This window comes from Xenopus tropicalis, chromosome 2 (genome assembly GCF_000004195.4).
Source record: "Xenopus tropicalis strain Nigerian chromosome 2, UCB_Xtro_10.0, whole genome shotgun sequence".
Classification (NCBI taxonomy): Eukaryota; Metazoa; Chordata; class Amphibia; order Anura; family Pipidae; genus Xenopus; species Xenopus tropicalis.
The window spans coordinates 95,769,976-95,790,316 of NC_030678.2; the positions used below are offsets into that span (position 1 = coordinate 95,769,976).

The 20,341-nt window shown below is 37.7% G+C and overlaps 1 protein-coding gene across 1 annotated transcript in view; it reads right to left on the reverse strand.

Annotated features, from left to right (window-relative positions):
* Positions 1–20,341, reverse strand: part of doc2b (double C2-like domains, beta) — a 279,826-nt gene that overhangs the window by 167,710 nt on the left and 91,775 nt on the right. The gene's annotated exons all lie outside the window — the stretch shown is intronic.

Here is a 20,341-nt window from a genome sequence, read left to right on the forward strand (position 1 = left end):
TCAAGACCTGTTAATTCGTAGAAGCTCCGGGTCTCACCGCCAACATGGACCCTGCTTGAGCATGCTCATTTAGAGCTGATTTCCTGATAGCCCCAAGTGCGCATGAGCAAGCAGGGTTTTTATCGGCGGTAAGAACCGAAGCTTCTACGATTGAACAGAAAATGGAGCCCAGGTATGCTGCAGTGCTGCGTATGCAATAAAGGAGAGGTGAGGGGGGTTGAGGCAGGCCAGTTAAGTGGCTTTTATAGCTGGGGGGGTGTAGTTCTCCTTTAAATACCAAGCAGTGAAACTTAATGGAACCCGTGAAAAACTGTACCAGTTTTAGGGATAGCTGTGTTGTCCTTCATAGGCCTGGCCAGTGTCGGACTGGGATGCAGGGGCCCACCAGAAAAGCTTAGACCATGGGTCCACTCTCCAAACTATTTTTTATCCATTTCTTACTCTATAATTTCCTTATTTTTTATCTTTACATACTATAATCTATTCTTCTATATATTTAATTGCTTTGTCCCCATAGAAAAATAAGTAATGACCATAAATTAAGCCAAATGGCTAGATGCAGGAGGGCCCACTGACACCTGGGTCCATCGGGAGTTTTCCTGGTATCCCTGTGGGCCAGTCTGACACTGGGCCTGACTGAGATAAAATCATTCACTTGGTATACAAAACACATGCTTCTGTGAAATCAGTGCAATCAGCTTCATTATTTTTCATGACCAAACAATCCAGGGGGAACCAGTCAGGAAAATTCCAGGCAAATATTGTTCCCAGTATGATGCTTTGTATTGCAAGTCTGGGAACTAATCTGATTAGTTACACTAAATGGAGCCACATGCACTAAGTTACAGCCGAGAAACATTAACTGTGATCAGCCTCAGCAACATCAATAATTAAAAAGCTATTGATTTTGCTGTTCAGCATTTCCCAGTACTAAGAAATAATAAGCCTTTTTAACAGTTTGAATGCCTGTATAAATCGTTTATACAAAAAGCTACAAAGCATTCTCATAAAAAGAAGCTTATGGTTAAATGCAGGAAACATTCTTAATTATACAAAATGTTTATTACTGTGCAAAGTAATAAACATTAATATTCAAATAATCATAGGAATAATTATGGCACATTATAGAGATAAAAGCAAATCCATGCTATAGTGATGCTGCTTTAACCCTTTTGGTTTCTATGTAATAAAAGACAGTAAATTTTCCCAGGTGCAGTAACTTATAGCAACCAATCTCCAGGTAGCATTTACTGGTCACCTGTTGAAAAGCAAACATCTTATTGGTTGCCACTGATTTTATACACCAGGACAAACTGAGTGCCTTTTATTACATAAGGGGGTTTAGCTGATTTTTACAGGCAAATGGAAGCATTTTTTGGTACTTGTCGTCTGCTCATATTTTATCAGAATGGTCATAGATCTTCCAGGAGTATGCATATATTACGGTGTGTTTCTCAGAGCTAACTACGGGTCAGTGACTTATTTATGGTGTGAGATGTAGTCATGTGGGCATAGCACTGCCTATAATTGCCATTATGTAGATATATGTGCAGGTTATAAGATTCATTTCCCCATTATATGTGTATATGACACTCAGAGCAACATTGATTTGAGTGAAGCTTCAATCATTGCTCCCTAATTTCAATATGCAGAGATTAATAAACATCTACTCAATATATAATGGCTGAACAGCAAACCAGGGATGGAATGAAACAAAACAGGGAGATAGGCAGACTAATACGCTTTCAACAGCAATACAGAGTCCAACTCTAACTGGTGATTGGAGGGCACATCTCATGCTGATGATGTCCTTTTCCCAGAGCTCTTGTACAAGTTGCTTGTGCAGTTGGAGCTGGTTGGGACCTAACTTCAACTGCGCATGCTCCTGGCTGGTGATTGTGAGAAATGGACATTAAATGGTGCAAGATGATGCCCACCAACCCTACTGTGCTACTCCTATACAGGTATAAGATCTGTTATCTGGAAACCTTTTATCCAGAAAGACCCATAACATTTCAGCCAGATATTTCTCTTAAAGGAGAAGAAAAAGTAAAAACTAAGTAAGCTTTATCATAAAGGTCTTTGTAAATACAGCCATAAGCACTTACAGAAATGCTGCACTGAGTCCTCAAAAGAAACACAGGATTTCTTGTCTCTTTTTTTGTAAACATGATGTTCCAGTGTCTGACTTCCTCTCCCAGAAACATCCTTAATTACCGGGGCCAAAGTCTCTCCTCTTTCCCCTCTCCTGCTCCCAGGAAAAATCTCAGCTTAATAATCACCATTCTCAAATGATAATGATTTTTCTTAGTTACCAAGTTTAATTCCAGGAGTTTCATTTACACTATCTATTCAGGTGCCACCAATCAAGTATTCTCATCTCAAAGTAAAATTATAATGCAGCTTATGAAAAATTTACTGTAAAGCCTATCAATCAATTTACTGTTTTGCCTATTAAGGAAAACAATGAGAAAGAAAGAAAAAGAGAGAGTAAGAAAAAAATAATAAAGTAATAGAAGTACTACCAGCTTGTTAGTAAGCAACATTATTTAAGCATTGATGAAGTGTTCAGTGTTCCAGGAAATGTAACCCAAAATGCATAGTTACCCTGGTTAAAACAGACAAGTGTAACAGTCCCACAATGTCAAGGAGAGCACAGTATGAGCACAAACTTCCAACAAAATATTGACTCAGGGCTGTAAATAGCGATGAGCGAAATTATTCGCCAGGCATGGATTTGCGGCGAATTTCCTCATTTTGCCACTGGCGTATTTATTCACAAAACGGGCAGAAAAATTAGCTGCCCACAGTGCACAGAAGCAGTAACCCATGGCAACCAATCAGCAGGTAGCATTTATTGGCCACCTGTTTAAAAAGCAAACATTTTATTGCTTGCTATGGGTTACTGCTCCTGGGCAAATTTAGTGCCTTTTATTATATATAGGGGATAGTGCAGCAAAATGTAATGTGGATTGTACTGAAGGAAGCAACAGTTTCAGTAAGAGGTAGGGAAAAAAGAAAAATGTCACTCCAGTCTGAGGTTAAATGGAAATAGAAATTGAATATATTCAAGCCATTGGGCAAGAATGATACAATTAGCTATACATGGTTTTTGTGCTTAGCTTATGTTTATCCCTACAGGCACCTGGAAAATATATAATCTACAGTACATATCTAGATATCTACATATAGCATTCCACATATCTATATGGTGAATATTTGTTACCCTGTTCAGCTGTAATTGGTACTGGGTGTGATAAAATGGTTAATGTATATGTTGTTTAATAGATATTTGCAATGGTTCTAAATGGTGGAAAATGTGTGATGGTCAATAGAGGAAATCCTTAGTTGACAGTTGGTGCTCATAGAGATTTTTGCAACTTTCTACCCTATTGACAACTAGTGAGGAGCTTATCTGTCCCATTTTCGTTCGCCAAAAATTTGCGGAATGGCGAAAAATTTGCAAAACGCAGCTACCATCACTTTTTCCTCACTCTGTGGATTTTTGTCACACCAAATTTTTGCTGCAGTTTCGCAAAAATATTTAGCGATGCCGAAATGCGGAATTTTGTAGCAAATCTATGCCTGGCGAAAAAATTAATTCATCACTATTGACACCATTATTCTCCTTTATTTATAAAGTTCTGGCATATGCCGCAGTGCCTTACAGAGATTATACATTATTCACAGTGCCCCGCTGGAGTTTCCATAACTTATTTACACACATGGTCAATTTTATGAGGGACAAATTATCCCTATATGTTTTCAGAGTGTGGGAGGAAACCTGTGCACGTAAGATGGATACATACAAAGTGTCAGTTTTACTTATACATGGTTTTGAATTTTTCTTAAAAAATGCCCAATTATACTATTGCTTTACAAACAGTCCCTTCAAGCTGAATTTTATTCAGAGCCCCAAAAACGGTACACTTTAGGAATCCTTTAGCATCCTTATATCTTGCTTAATTCAGAATTCAAGTCAAGAAACAGCATGGCATAAAAGCAGATTAATTTGTCTTACGCAGTGACCTTTGATCCCAAGAAACAGAGGTGACTGATCAATCTTTACTTCTGTGTATCGCATTTTATAAATTGCACCATTGAATCCTAATAAAGCAGAGCTGCTGTGAGATTGTTCTTAACTCATTCATATTCTCTCTTTGGCACAGGTCAGTCACATTTATATGTTATCATACAATGTTCACTATAATACATAAAGTCTTTCACATCCCATATAATATTTTCTAACAGTTTAAATAATTGCTATATGGTGTTAGAGCTCTGTGGCAGCCCTGAGCTCTAAAACCCCAAAGAACCATTTAGCCCAAGAAAGTTAAGTGGCATTGTATTAATACGAGTACATACAGTACAATTAAGGAAAGCTCAACATGGAAATGAAATTTTTTGTTTCATGCCAACATTTTTCCTGTATGCAAACACTGAGCATTTTATAGTTTACACTAAGGGCGAGGGCAGACAAAGCGTTAATCTGCCTAGCTAAGAGAAGAGATCCACTTCCGTTCCGTTTTTAACTAAAATTACATCTTTCCTATATGGAGGTCTTAAGGTATGCACAATTAAAATCTGCAGTAAAAATAGTCATATAATAACCAATATTATCTTACAAAATGTAAATTTTTTGAGTATTTCCTCCCCGTTCTTCTTAGAATCTATCAGTAAATCTCTGGAACCCCCACTTGTGTTCCATCTCTTATCAAGTTCTGCACTTTGGAGGTTATCAGCATAAGCACATTTTGCTGAAATCAGAACCTGTTTCAACTACTTATCATTTTTGTTTTTTAATGAACTAGTTCAGCTGGAATTTTAAAGCAGCAGGTAATGTTTCTGTAGTATTATCTATCCCTATTTCTGTAGCTAAAATGAAAGCATGCCCTATCTCAGCTTTCTTATATGGTTTCATCTAATCTCCACTAACTCTTTTCAGAAAATATACTCATTGAGCCAGTAGTATGTAATGTAGTACAGTGAGTAATGAGTACCTACTGGAATCTGAGACCATGCAATTAATCCATTTATTCAGAGTTTTGGCACCATTATTAACATTTAGGCTGTTTCACAAAACCATATTGATGCAAGTATGGGATCATTTATCCGGAAACTGGAAAAGCTACAAATTAGGGGAATGCCATGTTCCATAGAGTCCTCTTTAAGCAAATAATCCACATTTTTCTTTCTCTGTAAAAATAAAACAGTACCTTGTACTTGATCCTAACTGAGCAGCATGAATCCATATTGGAGGCGAAACAATCCTATTATTTAATGTTGAATTGATTTTTGGTAGACTTAAAGCGGACCTGTCACCCTAAATAAGTCCAAATTATTTTCTATATTGTTACTTGAGCAAAATAAACTTTACTTACTGTATATAAATAATATAAATCTTGTTTCCTTCCGTCTTGGAATTACTCAATCAAAGCAAGCAGGCAGGCACCATTTTGTGGACACTGTTATTAAGGCAAGCTTTGTATCATACCAAAATCTTGTTTATGTGATAGAATGGGGGACCAGATGCCCAGACCCATGCACTGGCTACACAGTTAGATGAGGAGGAGGGAGGGGAGAAGTGAGATGTGCAGTAACATCTAGGAAGTGCTGAATGGAAAGCTAAAGTTATTGTCTGCCCCGCCTCTATGCCTAAGGCATAGAGGTGTGGCAAGCAATATATGATTGACAGCTGTGATTTTTAAATGCCTTTATAATGGGTTTGGATGTGTTAATATAAAAATGAATTTGGGTTACGTGTAATTTGAACAGGACTTTTATTATACAGATTTTCATGTCTGGGTGACAGGTCCACTTTAAGGTATGGTGATCCAAATTACAGAAAGACCCCTTATCCAGAAAATAGGATAATAGATCCCATACCTGTACACTTTTCAGCTGTATATTGCCAAACCACCAACATGAGTTGGATTTTGATGGGAATCATTATTGTTTATCTGTATTAATGAATGCTGTAGGCATTTACTAGAACAGATATTGGAAACCCAAGACATTGTTAAACGGTAAGTTCCCCTTAAAATGAACAGTTAGCACAATATAAACATCAGTATTTTAAGATAATTTGCAATTGGTCGTCATTTTTGGTGGTTTTTAAAGCATGAATGTTTTTTGTTTTCAAACTTTCAGGCTGTTAAAAGGCAATTTGAAAGTCAGAATGGAGGACCAACATGAGAGAGCCAGAAAAATCAGCTATTTAAAGTAGAACAACAATCAGGATATAGGAGGACTAGTTAAGGTAATCCGTTCAGAAACCATAAAAATAAATGCTGTATTTAAGACTAAAACTGAAAACTGCTTAGAATAGGTCCATCTATAACATGGATGTAAAAATCTCCTCTAACGACAACCAAGCAATTTGCAAGTGGAGGCCTGCAAGTTTTGGATATTACTGCATTAGAAAGTTAAATATTTGTACATGAAACTTTAGCATATAAAAGTTGAACCATCCTGCAAGAGCTCATGTTAGCTAATTATAACACTGATAATGATTTTTCTGCTCACTAAAATAGAAGCAAGGCTGTCAGACCTCACACTAAAACTGTTATTACTATTAGACACCCATTTTCAGAACATTGCAGTCGGTAGTGGTTTTTATGTATGTAATAATTAGCGCAGTCGAACATTTTATAAATTTGTGGTGTTTAATTACATTTGTTTTCTTTTAATAGGGAAATTGTAAGACAAACAGTAATGCATTGTGGTTTTTTTTAAACAAGTCACGTCAGGTTGCTATCAGTTTAGATAGATGTTTATTGCTGCTATAACACCAGCTTGGACATATATCCTGTCAAGAGAATACCTCAAGCTTAATAAACTGAGCTATTGCTAACCAAAGGAATTTACAAGGTAAATAAACATTCTACTCTTGATTTATTAAATGATATAAAAATGAATTCAATGGAAAGATTTAAGAAATAGCTTAGTTGCACTCAGGGGTGTTATCTATTGTTATATCTTTTACAGGGAAGAACTAAGGCTTGGCATTCCCTGACATTGTCTGTACAATAGTTTATATACCCTTCGTGAATTTTTTGGTTTGATCCTTCACAATAACTTTCGTGCACTTTATCTTGTGCTCCCTGGTGGGATTCTGTGTTTCTGGTTATTGTGGTTGTTTTTTTTTGTTTGTTTTTTTGCTACTATATTGTTAGTTGTGAACCTCCCATATATTTTGTTCAAAAACAAATGCTTTCGTTTAACATTCTCCTTGCCTAAGCCGACTTATGCTAGCAGCTAAATCTACTAGCAAAACATTGCTATTTTTTAGTAAGGAACTCTTGCTGACTAAGCTGGATTCCACTGGACACCACTGCCATATAAACAAAATGTTGCATCCTTTGCAACACTCCTAAGGATTTCCTGGGAACTTTATTATGGTTACTACTATGTAAAGGTTGCAACAGAAGATTCTAGACACTAACCTACATATGCAATAAAAGGAAAATAGTCTTTCCAAGTGACTACACTTGGAAAAAATATTTTCCTTTTATTCCATATGTAGCTTAGTGTCTAGAATCTTATGTTGCAAGCTTTACATAGATATGTAGTAACGCACGGCAGCCCTATAGGGTTAACAATCCCTATTGCTTTAAACCCTACCTTCCTTATTTCCACTGTTACAAGGCAGAAGTCCATGTATCAATTTTTTCTATTTACATATTGTACTTCATTGGCTCATAGGTTATGACCACTCCCTGCCACACTTTAACATAGTGTTTAGTTAGGGGTGGATCTTCCTTCTTGGCCTTCACCAGTCGATCTGTGTGGATGTGCTTCAGGAAGCCTGGGATCCATATGGCTCAGAAGTATTTGGCTCTAGGGGAAACCATCTATCTCTAGTGAAGTCAGGGAGCAGGGACCCCGTTAACGAGGATTTAGCAAGTTTAGAATATTTTTTAACAGCACATTCTAGGAACACGAGGTAGTCAGTTATAGCTAGTAAGCATAGCTTTTTTGCTCCAACCAGGAGAAACAGATGAGAGTATTCTCCTGACAGGCTTTGCTGCAATAGTGAAAGGACCTCAGTAGTAATAAAGATATTAGGCTTAGAATTTTTCTCTCTAAAAAATGTATGCTGTATGGGATCTGGACTACTAGAGACAGAAACCCAAAGGACTGCCCAAGCTACTTTCCACAGCAGTGGTCCCCAGCCAGTGGCTCACAAGCAACGTGTTAATCTCCATCCCCTTGGATGTTGCTCCCAGTGGGCTTGGAGGCAAGTTTTTGTTGCATAAAAAACAGATGTAATGACAAACCAAATTTTCTGTAGGCTGCCAGTCCCCAGAGGGGCTACCAAATAGCCAATCACAGCCCTTATTTGTCTCCCCCAGGAAATTTTTCATACTTGTGTTGCTCTCCAAGTCTTTTAACATTTGAATGTGGCTCATGGGCAAAAAGGTTGGGGATCCCTGCTCCACAGTGTTGCATCCTTATTTCGCTTGCTCTGCATTGAACCTGACAATACACTGCTCTACATCTGTATTGTAAGTATTTTCTGCTAATATCTTGTGCATATCCCTGTGGATCACTTTATTTCATTATTTTTGCAAACAGCATAAGTGAGTTGTCGTTGCATACCCCCTTGATCCTTTCACATAGTGAAGGCCTGTCCTGTGTGTTAGAGTCAAGTGTACCCCATGCTCTAAAGCCATTGTAGCTGGTCATTGTTTGTTTTACAGCCTAAAGGGGATTACATTTGCCTTTAAACAGGAGACCAGTAAATGCTACCTACTGACTGGCTTCTCTACGTGATTACATAACATTAAAAGTATTCTCTCCAGTTTTCTTTTCTGGGCCTCATTGGTGAGCCATCTTTATTGACCAGCACATTAACAGCTTGTCAACACGGGATTTTAATTTTCACTGTTCAAATCTTAAAGGAACAGGGTAAAATGGATAGACTGCGCAAAATAAAAAATATTTGTAATATACTGTATATACTCGAGTATAAGCCTAGTTTTTCAGCCTCCAAAATGTGCTGAAAAAGTCAGCCTCGGCTTATACTCGAGTCGGGTGCCATGGGTCCTTCCAGACTAGCACCCTCTCTCCTTTGTGTGCAAATTAGGCCACTCGCAACCAGACCCTCCAGTGCCCTGGCCTAGGCTCCCACTAGCAATACTTATTCCTCCTTACGTGTCCTCTGGGACTGGGTCTGCTGCCAGTTTGCCAATGCGCAATGAGCCTCTATAAAGGCTGGAGTGGACAGATGTTTAACATGATAGCTAGAACTCTACATCCTGCTTCCCGCTCTCTAACCTCTTAGTTAATCAGTGACTTTAGGGGGCGCCACATGGGACATAACTGTTCAGTTACTCTGTGAGCATGCAGATCAGATTCAATTGCAAACTAACTGAACAGTTATGTCCCATATGCCCCCCCTCAACTGATTGGCTACTGACTGCTAACAGGTTAGAGAGCTCTAAAGGAGGAAGTAGTGTTCTGGCCATTATGTTAGACATCTGGTCACTTCAGGCTTTATAGATTACATTTTTGCCTAACTATATTGAAAACATTTTTTATTTTGCACAATCTATTTTACCCAGTTTTATTTTCACACTGACCTGCTCTTTTAACAGACCGCACTGTCATCTCCAAAAGGAAAAGCTTAAACTCTAAGCTATATATATATATATCACGCTGTGTAAAAAGTGGAGTGAAGCATTAGTGGTAATGTTGCCTAGGGCAACCCATCAGCAAGTAGATTTCAACAGTTAGAAAACCAAAGCAAAGCATCCGATTGGCTGCTATGAGCAACATCACTGGTAATGTTTTACTCCACTTTTTACACAGCAGGACAAATGTACCCCAAAGTGTATACACCTAACTGCTTTGAAATTTTAAAAATTTAGAAAAAATGTCTCTACTGGCCATTTGAAAAGATCTAAAGGAAGATTACTTGTTAATAGTTTTAATATGGGCAAAATAATTTATTTTATAAATATCTTGTTTTTCCTTCATAAAATATCCCATGCTAAATGTCTGCAATGCAAAAGTCATTTTATTCCCCGAAGATTATTGCAGATCAGCAAACTCTGAATGGCGCAAATTTTTGTTGTCAGCTTCTGTCATAACCAATTTGCAGTACTTTCATTTCTGAGTGAACAAATCAATACAGAGGAAGCCTGGCAAGTTTCTTTTACAATAGTTTCATTATGATGACTACAATATTATTACACTTAATGGTAGCTGATCATTTGCTGATCAATCACCCATAAAAAAAAGCACCAGTAGCACCAGTAGCATTAAAATGCAAAATCGTTGTTCATGTAGCTACAGTTTTCAATTGCAATAAGTCAAAGGCAACATTGTAATTATTGCCTAAAATTTACACTCTACAAAATACCTAACAATCCCCCTTTTTTACCATTATACTTTGTAAGCTAAGGGGCAGCATAAATGCAAGGAAGTCACAAAGGATAACTGATCTAATTTTCACTGAAGCACAAAGAGCCCAAATTGTTGTTATACAATACCTTTAAAGTGGTTGTTCACATTTACATTAAATATTAATATGATGCAGAGTCTTCATTTTTTTATTAATGGTAGTTTTTTAATTATATTACACTTTGTTTCACAGCTCTCCAGTTTGGAATTTCAGCAGTTTGGTTGCTAGGGACTTATTTACCTTAGTAACAAGGGAGTGATTTGAGAGAGTGACTGATATATAGTAGAGGGGCTAAATAAGTTTTTGGCTGTAGGGGTCAGTGACCAACCATTTGAAAGCTGGAAAGTTAAAAGTTAAATTAAAAGTTAACTACCCTTTAATACTGACCATATGCTGCAGAGTTGACCAGTTCAGTTGCATATGACACAGTTTGCAAAGATACAGGCTATATGGGTATTTTATAAAAGTCAGGTATAAGGGTGTGATATGGCAACTGCACAGATACAGTATTCTGTATAGAACTTCAGAGTATAGTAAGTAATTCATTAACTCTTTTACTGCCAAGCACGTATGGCATACGTGCTGGCAGTAAAAGGGCTTAAACGCCAACGACGTGTCTCATACGTCGTTGGCGTTTAAGCGCTGCCCTCTGCAGCGGCGGCATGTGCCGCCGCTGCAGAGGGCTTCTAACAATGACAGCCCCCCTGGGCAATGTGCCAGGGGGGCTGTCATCAGGGTCCTGCGAGCCGATCGCTCGCAGGACCCTCCAGGAAGCAGCAGATGCGATCGCATCGCATCTGCTGCTTCCTGCTTCCTCCCTCTCCCCCAGCGCCGGCCCAAATGAGGAAGGAGGCGATCGGTCTTCAGGAACAGGTAAGGACTTTTTTTTTTATTGCATTTACACACTTTTACACACTTATACACACATTTACATACATTTATACACACTTACATACATTTACACACACTTACAGCACACATTTTAGCATTTTTTTTTTTTTTTTTTTTTCATTTTTCACACTTTTATACACTTATTTACACTCATATACACACTTACACACTATCACACAACTTTTACACATGTACACACATGTATACACAAACACTTTGGTTTTTTTTTGTTTTGCTTTTTTTTTTTTTTTTTTTTCATTTTACCACTTTGTTTTTATTTTCTTTTACCTAAAAACTGTTTATTTTGACAGCGTAACTATTGGATCAGATATTCTGGCCACTAATTACACTGTCATGTAACTTATTTTGTTGTTTCACTGATTTGCACAATTTTTGTGGTTTTATCACATTTTATCCCTGTATAAGTGTTCCTGATCTGTTTTTAGCGTAGCTTTGCCAGGTGTAACTTTGGTGTACAAAAATAACTTTACCTATTTTGAATTCATCAGAATGTGTACTTTCCAAAAATATATGGTTTTGTGGGGGTCTCTGTATAGTTAGGGGGAAGTTTTGCACATAATACACTGACAGGGGGCTCTGTGTGCAAAAGCTGAGCTGGCAGGCGAGAAATCCTTATGCGCTATTTTCATTTAGGGTTCAGTACATACCGCAGACTTTGGTATATCTATGCATATTGGGCATCAACTGTTCAGTAGGCCTCTGGTGTTCCTATTTGGGGTGACTTGCCTTTGTACACAAGAAATTGTGTGAGATAAATGCGACAAATTGCAACATTTTTAGGCAATTTTCTGAAATGTCATAAAAACCAATAACTTTAGGAAAGCTCTGCAGATTGGTACTTTGGTGTAGAAAGGACTCTTTACCCTTGTTGGATTTGTCAGAATGTGTACTTTCCAAAAATATATGGTTTTGTGGGGGATCTGTATAGTTAGGGGAAGTTTTGGCACATAATACACTGACAGGGGGCTCTGTGTGCAAAAGCTGAGCTGGCAGGCGAGAAATCCTTATGCGCTATTTTCATTTAGGGTTCAGTACATACCGCAGACTTTGGTATATCTATGCATATTGGGCATCAAACTGTTCAGTAGGCCTCTGGTGTTCCTATTGGGGGTGATTTGCCTTTGTACGCAAGAAATTGTGTGAGATAAATGTGACAAATTGCAACATTTTTAGGCAATTTTCTGAAATGTCATAAAAACCAATAACTTTAGGAAAGCTCTGCAGATTGGTACTTTGGTGTAGAAAGGACTCTTTACCCTTGTTGGATTTGTCAGAATGTGTACTTTCCAAAAATATATGGTTTTGTGGGGGATCTGTATAGTTAGGGGAAGTTTTGGCACATAATACACTGACAGGGGGCTCTGTGTGCAAAAGCTGAGCTGGCAGGCGAGAAATCCTTATGCGCTATTTTCATTTAGGGTTCAGTACATACCGCAGACTTTGGTATATCTATGCATATTGGGCATCAAACTGTTCAGTAGGCCTCTGGTGTTCCTATTTGGGGTGACTTGCCTTTGTACACCAAGAAATTGTGTGAGATAAATGCGACAAATTGCAACATTTTTAGGCAATTTCTGAAATGTCATAAAAACCAATAACTTTAGGAAAGCTCTGCAGATTGGTACTTTGGTGTAGAAAGGACTCTTTACCCTTGTTGGATTTGTCAGAATGTGTACTTTCCAAAAATATATGGTTTTGTGGGGGATCTGTATAGTTAGGGGAAGTTTTGGCACATAATACACTGACAGGGGGCTCTGTGTGCAAAAGCTGAGCTGGCAGGCGAGAAATCCTTATGCGCTATTTTCATTTAGGGTTCAGTACATACCGCAGACTTTGGTATATCTATGCATATTGGGCATCAAACTGTTCAGTAGGCCTCTGGTGTTCCTATTGGGGGTGACTTGCCTTTGTACGCAAGAAATTGTGTGAGATAAATGCGACAAATTGCAACATTTTTAGGCATTTTCTGAAATGTCATAAAAACCAATAACTTTAGGAAAGCTCTGCAGATTGGTACTTTGGTGTAGAAAGGACTCTTTACCCTTGTTGGATTTGTCAGAATGTGTACTTTCCAAAAATATATGGTTTTGTGGGGGATCTGTATAGTTAGGGGAAGTTTTGGCACATAATACACTGACAGGGGGCTCTGTGTGCAAAAGCTGAGCTGGCAGGCGAGAAATCCTTATGCGCTATTTTCATTTTGGGTTCAGTACATACCGCAGACTTTGGTATATCTATGCATATTGGGCATCAAACTGTTCAGTAGACCTCTGGTGTTCCTTTTTGGGGTGATTTGTCTTTATCTGATCTTTATCAAGAAATTGTGAGAGATAAATGCGGCAAATTGCAACATTTTTATGCGATTTTCGAAAATGTCATATAAATCTGCAAACTTAGGAAAGCTTTACAGCTTGGTACTTTGTAGCAATAAGAAATATTTACCCATTATAGATTCGGGGGGATGTGTATTTTCCAAAAATATATGGCTTTCTGGGGTGAATGTACTTTTTTTGTAGCATTATCCCACATAAAGGATGTAAATGTGTTGATTTTGCAGGAGCTGAAATGATAGATCATATGGGGGTATGTTCCCATTGGGGCCCCTACATGCCACATACTTAGGTAAACCTATACATATTGGGCATCAAACTGTTCAGTGGACCCCTGGCGTTCAAATTTAGGGTGTTTTATCTTGGTACCTAACACTATGTGGGAGATAAGATGCTGCAAAGTGGAAGCTTTGAGGGGATTTTTGGAAATGTCATCAAAATTGCTAACTTTAGAAAAGCTGTGCGGCTTGGTACTTTGGAGTAGAAAGACATGGGTACCCATTTTAGATTCGGGGGAATGTGTACTTTCCAAAAATATATGACTTTCTGGGGTGAGCGTACTTTTTTGTAGCTTTATCCCACATATAATGATGTAAATGTGTTGATTTTGCATGAGCTGAAATGACAGAAATGACAGTATATATGGGGGTATGTTCACATTGGGGCCCCTACATGCCACATACTTAGGTAAACCTATACATATTGGGCATCAAACTGTTCAGTGGACCCCTGGCGTTCAAATTCAGGGTGTTTTATCTTGGTACCTAATGCTATGTGGGAGATAAGATGCTTCAAAATGGAAGCTTTGAGGGGATTTTTGGAAATGTCATCAAAATTGCTAACTTTAGAAAAGCTGTGCGGCTTGGTACTTTGGAGTAGAAAGACATGGGTACCCATTTTAGATTCGGGGGAATGTGTACTTTCCAAAAATATATGGCTTTCTGGGGTGAGCGTACTTTTTTGTAGCTTTATCTCACATATAATGATGTAAATGTGTTGATTTTGCAGGAGCTGAAATGACAGAAATGACAGTATATATGGGGGTATGTTCACATTCGGGCCCCTACATGCCACATACTTGGGTAAACCTATACATATTGGGCATCAAACTGTTCAGTGGACCCCTGGTGTTCAAATTCAGGGTGTTTTATCTTGGTACCTAATGCTATGTGGGAGATAAGATGCTGCAAAGTGGAAGCTTTGAGGGGATTTTTGGAAATGTCATCAAAATTGCTAACTTTAGAAAAGCTGTGCGGCTTGGTACTTTGGAGTAGAAAGACATGGGTACCCATTTTAGATTCGGGGGAATGTGTACTTTCCAAAAATATATGACTTTCTGGGGTGAGCGTACTTTTTTGTAGCTTTATCCCACATATAATGATGTAAATGTGTTGATTTTGCATGAGCTGAAATGACAGAAATGACAGTATATATGGGGGTATGTTCACATTGGGGCCCCTACATGCCACATACTTAGGTAAACCTATACATATTGGGCATCAAACTGTTCAGTGGACCCCTGGCGTTCAAATTCAGGGTGTTTTATCTTGGTACCTAATGCTATGTGGGAGATAAGATGCTTCAAAATGGAAGCTTTGAGGGGATTTTTGGAAATGTCATCAAAATTGCTAACTTTAGAAAAGCTGTGCGGCTTGGTACTTTGGAGTAGAAAGACATGGGTACCCATTTTAGATTCGGGGGAATGTGTACTTTCCAAAAATATATGGCTTTCTGGGGTGAGCGTACTTTTTTGTAGCTTTATCTCACATATAATGATGTAAATGTGTTGATTTTGCAGGAGCTGAAATGACAGAAATGACAGTATATATGGGGGTATGTTCACATTCGGGCCCCTACATGCCACATACTTGGGTAAACCTATACATATTGGGCATCAAACTGTTCAGTGGACCCCTGGTGTTCAAATTCAGGGTGTTTTATCTTGGTACCTAATGCTATGTGGGAGATAAGATGCTTCAAAGTGGAAGCTTTGAGGGGATTTTTGGAAATGTCATCAAAATTGCTAACTTTAGAAAAGCTGTGCGGCTTGGTACTTTGGAGTAGAAAGACATGGGTACCCATTTTAGATTCGGGGGAATGTGTACTTTCCAAAAATATATGACTTTCTGGGGTGAGATTACTTTTTACTAGCTTTATCCCACATATAATGATGTAAATGTGTTGATTTTGCAGAAGCTGAAATGACAGAAATGACAGTATATATGGGGGTATGTTCACATTCGGGCCCCTACATGACACATACTTGGGTAAACCTATACATATTGGGCATCAAACTGTTCAGTGGACCCCTGGTGTTCAAATTCAGGGTGTTTTATCTTGGTACCTAATGCTATGTGGGAGATAAGATGCTTCAAATTGGAAGCTTTGAGGGGATTTTTGGAAATGTCATCAAAATTGCTAACTTTAGAAAAGCTGTGCGGCTTGGTACTTTGGAGTAGAAAGACATGGGTACCCATTTTAGATTCGGGGGAATGTGTACTTTCCAAAAATATATGACTTTCTGGGGTGAGCGTACTTTTTTGTAGCTTTATCCCACATATAATAATGTAAATGTGTTGATTTTGCAGGAGCTGAATGACAGAATGACAGTTCATATGGGGGTATGTTCACATTGGGGCCCCTACATGCCACATACTTAGGTAAACCTATACATATTGGGCATCAAACTGTTCAGTGGACCCCTGGTGTTCAAATTCAGGGTGTTTTATCTTGGTACCTAATGCTATGTGGGAGATAAGATGCTTCAAATTGGAAGCTTTGAGGGGATTTTTGGAAATGTCATCAAAATTGCTAACTTTAGAAAAGCTGTGCGGCTTGGTACTTTGGAGTAGAAAGACATGGGTACCCATTTTAGATTCGGGGGAATGTGTACTTTCCAAAAATATATGACTTTCTGGGGTGAGCGTACTTTTTACTAGCTTCATCCCACATATAATGATGTAAATGTGTTGATTTTGCAGGAGCTGAAATGACAGAAATGACAGTTCATATGGGGTATGTTCACATTGGGGCCCCTACATGCCACATACTTAGGTAAACCTATACATATTGGGCATCAAACTGTTCAGTCGACCCCAGGCATTCATATTTAGGGTGTTTTATTTGGTTACTTTATGACCTGTAGGAGATAAGATACTATAGACTAGAAGCTTTGAAGCGATTTTAAAATCAATTGATAAAAACCAATAACTTTAGGAAAGCATTGCGACTTGATAGTTTGGAGTAGACAGACAGTTGTGCCTATTCTGTATTCCCCAGAATCTGTTCTTTCCAAAAATGTACAATTTTCTGGGATAAACCTTCTGTAAGTGGAATTTTGGCCTTGAAATCCAAAGTATGCAGTTTTTTTGGAGCAGTGCTTTGGGAATTTGGTAGTGTACTGCTGGGAGTTTTTGACCTATACAAGTGAGAAATCTCCATAAAACTATATATATTTGGTATTGGCACGTTCAGGAGACATGGGACTTTCCAAATCAGTTGTATATTCGTGCATAAAATAATTTTTGTTTCTAGTATGTGTGATTATATTATGGAAAATTTGATTTTTTTTGCATTTTTAGACATTTAGAAGCCTATATCTTGTTACAGAATTGGAATTACACAAAAATTCTACCATATTTTGAAAGCTTAGGTTGTTCTGAAAAAAACGATATATTGTTTTCCTTGGTAAACTAAAAGTCCCCCCGAGGAAAGGCCCCTAAAGTGAAACAGTGCAAAATGTTCAAAAACTGTCTGGCAATACAAGTTCCGCTTTGACCAAAATGGCTGGCAGTAAAAGGGTTAAGTTTGATCAAATCAAGAGTTTTTGGAGCCATTCATTCCATTTAATCGCATCCAGGCATGATTGCTGACTGACAAAAATCATGATAATGTAATAGGGATTAAGGGCATTTTGGCCCTAATACGCTAAGTGATTTGCATTTGCATACTTGGATTGCAGTTCATGTTAAATAAGCAGGACTCCATTCATAAAAAATCCGTCAATCTGTATTATCTAAATCATATAGGAGTAAAATAGGCAAATTTACACTGTAGTTCTCAGCAAAGTTATTCTCCAGCATTCAGATAAATTCAGGCAAAAGGACTACTTTAAACAAGAAGAAAACTGTTAAACAAAAAACACCTTGTTAAAGAATGAAGTCTCCTTCAGTGTTTTTTACTTGCTGTCTTTGCCCATCGTCAGGTCATTTTATCTAAAAGTAATCTGTGCTGTTCAGCTCACATTGTCAGAGATAAATATACAGCAATCCAATATGTCAGGGCAGCCATTTTAAAGGATTTTATCCTGAGATAGAAGCCTGGTTTACTTAAAACTGGATAGCATCCATCATTTCACTGGCTAAAAAGACACAGCAACAAGCTGAAAATAAGGCTAAATATTGGATAGATAGATAGATAGATCTAGGTCTAATTTTATATTTTTATTTTGATGCCATGTTATTATTTTTTAGAGTGCTTTACAGTACATTGCAGTAATAGGAATACGCTACATTCATTATTACGGTATTTTGCTTTTTGGATATACAAAACATTATGGGCTTAATTTTATCCACTTTTATCAACTTTTAGTGCACCTAATATACTATCTGAAGTGAATATTACTTTTTTATATTTCTGTGGTTCAGAATGATCCTATTCATTTAGCATATCATATAATCACCGTGGAAACACAGTAGCTTACTGGATAGAACTGCTGCCTTGCAGCTCTGGGGCCCTGAGTTTAATGCTGACCTACACACTAGTGATGCAGGGGTCAACACAAAGTCGGCCCTTATCTGATCCTTATCAGCCCTCTCCAAATATTAACCCATTTAATTACCCATTACTAAATGAGTCTGTACTATAAAAAAAGAATAAGAAAAAAATTTACTGTGGTAGGTGTCATGTTTTTCAGTATAAGTATCACATTCCCTTTAGAGTAAGGTTTAGATAGTTTACTTCTACTTTATAGTGTTAGAACAAAAAGAATAGGTGCATTTCTTATTAGGATGAATTGACTAGAGAGTGTAAAGTAGATTTGTATTGTTCCAGATAATGATAAGGTCAGCTATAAATGGTGTACTTTATTAATTTATTTAGCTGTATTTATTAGTATGAATCAGGGTTCACTTACTGTCCCTCATTTTATTTATTTTTATAGGTATGGGATCAACTATCTGGGCTTTTCATACAGAGTCCCATGAAAAGCCCAATAGGATTGATTTGGCATCAGTATGGATTTATGCTAGGTAATATGAAAACCAAGGCGCTGTCTTATCATTATTACAAAGAAAAAACATATCCATCAAACGTGCAGAACCATTTGTTGGAATAGAAATCTACTGGGCAGAGGCAGTGCTATATTTAGAAGATATCTTGATAATGGATGCCCAGGTAATAGATAACATACCTGTATTGGATTGTTACTAATATAACACTTCTTTTGTGTTTGAGGCACTGTTGCTTACATAGAAAAGCCCAGCCTGCCTAAATTAGTCCTTCTGCAGGGGTTGATAAGAGAAAGAATCAACTAAAGGACTTCAGTGCCCGATGGCTTTTGGTTGAGTTGGGATTCATATGTGAGATATTTTACTAAAGTAAAAAATCATCTCTAAAATAAATAGTGCACAGTCTTGTGGTAACATACACATTACTAAGCTGCAGTTAGGAGCATCCCTTGGTTTTGTAAGATGAAGGATACTTTTTATACAGTGAAAACAGGTTCTAAATATATGCACACACAAACGCACACATATATACAACATATATGTATATAATGGGGTTTAAAAACATGCTTGCCTCTAAAGGTGATAAGACAACCGTCATGAGGAAAGACATTTGTGGAGCTCAAAACTGACAGTATGGTGTTTATTATTACTCAAAGGCACATCATATTTTGCTTTGGGTTAGGAGTTTGGCATAGGGTGCTGTGCTCACACAGGGTACCTGTCACAATTTGACAGAATCTTACCTTTCCAGGCTGACAGCTCTCAGCCTAATGAGTAAAGACTAAACCCAGACTTCCAAAAATATATGTCTGTGTGAAATTTGTGCTTAAATTATGTATCCAACAAAATTCTTGTGTCCTGTTTTCCCCTTTACAACAAAATATAAATTGCAACATGATCTCACTTGATTGATGCAGGCATGAGGGGTGCTTCTCTACCTCAATCCAGTAGCAGGAATAATGCAGCGGGAAGGCTACTTATAACAGTCAAAATCAAATACCCAGTACAGGATCTCTTATCCGGAAGCCCGTTATCCAGAAATCCCTGAATTACAGGAAGGCTATATGACATAGACTCCAGTAAACAATTAAAATTTTTAAGATGTATTTCCTTTATGTCTATAACAATAAAACAATGCTATGTACTTGGTTCAGACTAAGAGATCATTTATCCATATTGGAGGCAAAACAATCCTATTGGGTTTATTGTTTGTTTAAACAAACAATAAGATCTAAGATACAGTGATCCAAGTTACAGAAACACCTTATATCTGGAAAACCCTAGGTCCCGAGCATTCTGGGTAATAAGTCCCATACTGTAATATGAAAAACAGAAAAAGATAGGAGATGGATTTCTGCAGAGCTGTCTCCAATAAAAATTCTGCATTGTTTGAGCACTGTAATGGTAAAGCTGAGCTCAGGAGAAAAAAACTGAAGCAGACAGCTAGTGCTGAGTTTCTATGG